Source organism: Triticum dicoccoides, chromosome 2B, assembly GCF_002162155.2.
Source record: "Triticum dicoccoides isolate Atlit2015 ecotype Zavitan chromosome 2B, WEW_v2.0, whole genome shotgun sequence".
Taxonomy (NCBI): domain Eukaryota; kingdom Viridiplantae; phylum Streptophyta; class Magnoliopsida; order Poales; family Poaceae; genus Triticum; species Triticum dicoccoides.
In genome coordinates, this window is record NC_041383.1 from 285,422,095 (window position 1) to 285,426,858 (window position 4,764).

The following is a 4,764-nucleotide window of genomic DNA, read 5'->3' on the forward strand; positions in this document are numbered from 1 at the left end:
TTTTAGTCTTGTAAGCCTTCGGGCTTTTGTTAGATTTAGAACTTGTAATCCCCTTGCTCTTGTTTTTCATTCCGTATGAATTGTACCTGTACGGGATGTTTTTAATGAAAAAGGGATGTTTGCCGGGCTTTTCGTTCGCTTGTGAAACCCACGTCAAGGAGTGAATCCTCGTTACCTTTAAGATAAATGTTTTTTTTCGCCCGGCAACAGGCCTTGCTGTCCCCCCACTTCGCTCGACCTTTCTCACACCCTTGGCGGAGGCAGGGATGAGGTGGGCTTACGCTCCCTGTTTCTTTTCCTTGCTGCCGCGACTACGACCAAACTCGGCCCCAGGAGATGAGTCCTAGGGTCCGGAATGAGGGGAGCACGGTAGCCTAAGGATAAAATGATGTTTCACATACCTCAGTCCACAATGAAATGCATGTTAGAGGATAGAAGACTTATCTAGATCTGCAGCCCCCAGTAACCTTGGCTTGCCGTGGATGGATCCTTGCTCTTGTAGCCCCCGGCAACTTTGGCTTGCCGGGGCCCGGACGCCGGTCCGTCCCCTTTCTTCCAAAGCAGTTCTACAAGAATAGTCATGTGTCCTGCGAACCAAAGAAGACAGAGAAGAATAAAGAGACGCGTACTCGACCTCTAAGCTAGGGGTTAGCCGCTGCCAATCACTATCAACCCTAACCGAGGAAGAGACTCGACCTAGCATGCATGCTATAACTTAGGGCACCAGCTCTTCCTTTATTAGTTCTCAGGTTCTGCGCCTGGCTTTGTAGAAAGGGTTACATGCCTTGCCGGCAAGGCTTGTACAAAAGGGTGGCTTGCCGGGAGGCTCGGCAGCCGCGCCTTATGGGTAAAACTTGCGAAGATGCTCGATGTTCCAGGGGTTACTCACTGGAACGGCATCTTCGATCTCCAGGCGGACTGCGCCGAGCCTGGTGACTCGTGTTACCCGATAAGGGCCTTCCCACTTCGGCATCAACTTGTTGGAATTATTGGCCGACTGAACATGCCGAAGAACAAGGTCGCCTTCCTCAAGGCTCTGAGTACAGACCTTGCGGCTATGGTAGCGGCGCAAGGCTTGCTGGTAGCGTGCTCCTCTCACAGCCGCCCGGAGACGATCTTCCTCAAGGAGCGTTGCATCATCTTGCCGTAATCGCTCTTGCTCAAACTCATCATAACAGAGCACTTGAGGTGACCCGTATATGAGTTTCATGGGGAGAACTGCTTCTGCCCCGTAGACCAGGGCAAAGGGTGTCTGGCCTGTGGCTCAATTTGGCGTCGTTCTGATCGACCAACGAACCGCGGGCAACTCATCAATCCAGCATCTTCCACTTTTGCGCAGCCTGTCAAAAGTCTTCGTTCTTAAGCCTCACAGGACTTCAGCATTTATTCTCTCCGCTTGGCCTTTGCTCCGTGGATGTGCCACGGTGGTAAAACAGACCCTGCTGCCCAGATCTTCAATGTATTGCATGAAGGCATGGCTTGTGAACTGTGTGCAATTGTCGGTGATGATCCTGTTGGGTATCCCAAAACGGCACACTAGTCCCTTGAACAACTTGATGGCTGAGTGCGCTGTCACCTTCCTCACTGCTTCCACTTCTGGCCACTTTGTGAACTTGTCGATTGCGACGAACAAGTACTCAAAGCCCCCAACAGCACGGGGGAAGGGGCCCAATATGTCGAGCACCCAAACCGAGAAGGGCCAGGAGAGAGGGATAGTTTGAAGGGCTTGAGCTGGTTGATGAAGCTTCTTCGAATGGAACTGGCACGCTTCACACTTGGTTACTAGTGTCGTCGCATCCTGGAGGGCGGTGGACCAGAAGAAACCTTGCCGGAAAGCCTTGCCGGCTAGGGCCCTCGACCCTATGTGGGAGCCACATATGCCTCCATGTATCTCTGCCAATAGCTTTAGCCCTTCCTCCTGGGAGATGCACTTCAATTTCACCCAATTCGGTCTTCTTCTGTACAATACGTTATCAACGAATTGGTATAGATTAGACCGCGGGCTACTCTTTCTGCCTCTTCCTGCTCCTCAGTAAGCTCTCCTTTTTGAAGGAATCGGATGGTGTGTTGCGCCCATGCCAGAGCCTGTGGCTCGACGACAAGGATCAAAGGCATCTCTTCTGCCACAGGAGCGACCGCCTCCACGGACATGATCTGAGGTCCTGCCAGAGTCGGTTGTCCCGCGGCAGGATCGGCATCCACGGCAACATCTTCACCAGCGGCTCCGGGGGGCTCGGTGGGGAAGTACTTGCTGGAGCCTAGCTTCCTCCGCTTGTTCTGCCCGGTCAACGGCTCAACGGATGGTTGAGTTAACTGAAGCACAAAAGTACCTTTTTCCACAGGTAGCTTGAGGGCAGCGCGCTTTGACAGGTAGTCGGCGATGTCGTTCTCCGTCCGAGGGACCTGCTCCGCTTGTATACCGTCAAAGCGCTCCTCCAGTTTCCTCACCTCATCTACGTAAGCTTCCATCAGCGGGCTTTGATAATCTTTGTTGACCTGCCTAACGACGAGTTATGAGTCGCCCCTGACGATGAGCTTTTTAACTCTGAGGTCCGCCGTGATCCTTAGATTGGCAAGCAAACCCCCGTACTCGGCGGTGTTGTTGCTTGACATCTCCTGGGGAAATTGCATTTGTATGACGTACTTGAGGTGCTCTCCGGTGGGTGCGACAAGTAGCACACCAGCACCGGAGCCTTGCAGCGAAAAGGCCCCATCAAAGTAGATGATCCAGTTGCTGCTTGTTTCCTCGCCGGGGAGAGTAGTCTCCTGAACCTCTTCATCAGGCATCGAGGTCCACTCCGCAACAAACTCCGCCAAGACTCTGCTCTGGATCGTCGAGGTACTTTCAAACTTTAGACCAAAACTTGACAACTACAGGGCCCATTCCATGATCCTTCCTGTTGCATCTGGGTTATGCAGTATCCGTTGCAATGGAAGGTGGGTAACCACGGTGATCTCGTGCGCTTGGAAGTAGTGGCGCAACTTCCTCGGGGACATAAGGGGGCCGGATAGCAATTTTTACACACCTGAATACCTCGACCTAGCTCCCTGCAAGAGGGAGCTGACAAACTAAACCGGGTGCTGCACCATCTTCTTCCTTTGCGCCACTTCACCTGGCCGTGCGGGTCCTGTCGTACTGGCACCAGTCTTGCTGGGACCGAGCCCTACTGGGGAGGGTTCTGGCCCGCCAACGGTTGACTCTGCCGCTACTGCTGTCCTCATCGACCTCTCTCTGCGCCACCAATGCGATGCTAACCACTTGGTTTGTTGCCGCTAGGTATAGCAGCAACGGTTCTTGTGGTTTGGGCGCAACCAGCACCGGGGCAGAGGAGAGGTACTCCTTCAAATCTTGCAACACCGCCTCGGCCTCTGGGGTCCACTCCACTGGGCCCATCTTCTTTAAGATCTTGAAAAAGGGGAGGGCACGCTCCGCGGATTTGGAGATGAATCTGCTCATGGCGGCAACGCAGCCAGTGAGCCGACGCACGTCCTTGATCCGTTTGGGTGCCTCAATCTGCTCGATGGCCCTAATCTTGTCTGGGTTTTCCTCAATCCGATGCTGCAACACAAAGAACCCGAGAAGCTTGCCGGACGGGACACCGAAGGCACACTTCTCAGGGTTCAATTTGAGGTTGATCTTGCGCAGGTTTCCAAATGTTTCCTCTAAATCTTGCACAAGTGTTGCTTTGTCCTTGGTTTTGACCACTATATCATCCATATAAGCTTCCATATTTCTATGTAGCTGGGGTTCAAAACCAATTTGGACCGCTCTTGCAAAGGTTGAGCCAGCACTCTTCAACCCGAAAGGCATCCGTAAAAAGCAGTACATACCACATGGGGTGATAAATGATGTCTTTTCCTCGTCTTCTTTTGTCATGAAGATCTGGTGGTAGCCTGAGTAGGCGTCAAGGAATGATAACAGGTCACACCCAGCTGTGGAGTCAACAATCTGGTCGATGCGCGGTAACGGGAAGGGATCCTTTGGATAGGCCTTATTGATGTTTGTGTAATCAATACACAGCCTCCACTTCCCATTTGCCTTGCGCACTACTACCGGTTTGGACGACCACGTCGGATGGAGTATTCCTCTCACCAAGCCTACCGCCTCTAGCTTTCTGATTTCCTCCGTGATGAACTCATGCCTCTCCAGAGCTTGCTTCCTGACCTTCTGCTTGACAGGCAGCGCATGAGGACAGACAGCAAGGTGGTGCTCAATCACCTCCCTGGGAACGCCGGGGATGTCGGAGGCTTGCCATGCAAACACATCGACATTCGCCCGCTGGAAGGTGACGAGCTCGCTTTCCTATTTGCCATCGAGGGTGGAGCTTATTGTAAAAGCTCCCCCCGTTCCATCCTCCTTGACGGGCACCTTCTTGGTCTCTGGTGGTGTGGCTCTGGACTTCTTGCTCTTGCCGGTGGAGCTCTCTGACACGTTCTCAACGGAAGCTCAACACCCCGAAGAGGTGCGCTTGCTGGAGTGGGTGCGAGGGGTCTCGCCGGTCTTCTTCCCCCCACCCCCTGGGGCTCCATCGGCAGGAGCAGGTGCCTTAGCGGCAGCTGCTGCAATTGCTGCCCGGTAGAGTTGGTCGGCGCATATCAACGCATCTTTCTTGTCGGAGGGGATGGTGATGATGTTCATCGGCCTGGGCAACTTCGGCATGTTGTAGTCGTAGTGTGAAGCCGCCATGAACTTGGCTAGTGCCGGGCGGCCGAGGATCCCATTGTAAGGCAAGGGGATCTTGGCTACATCGAAAACAATCCTTT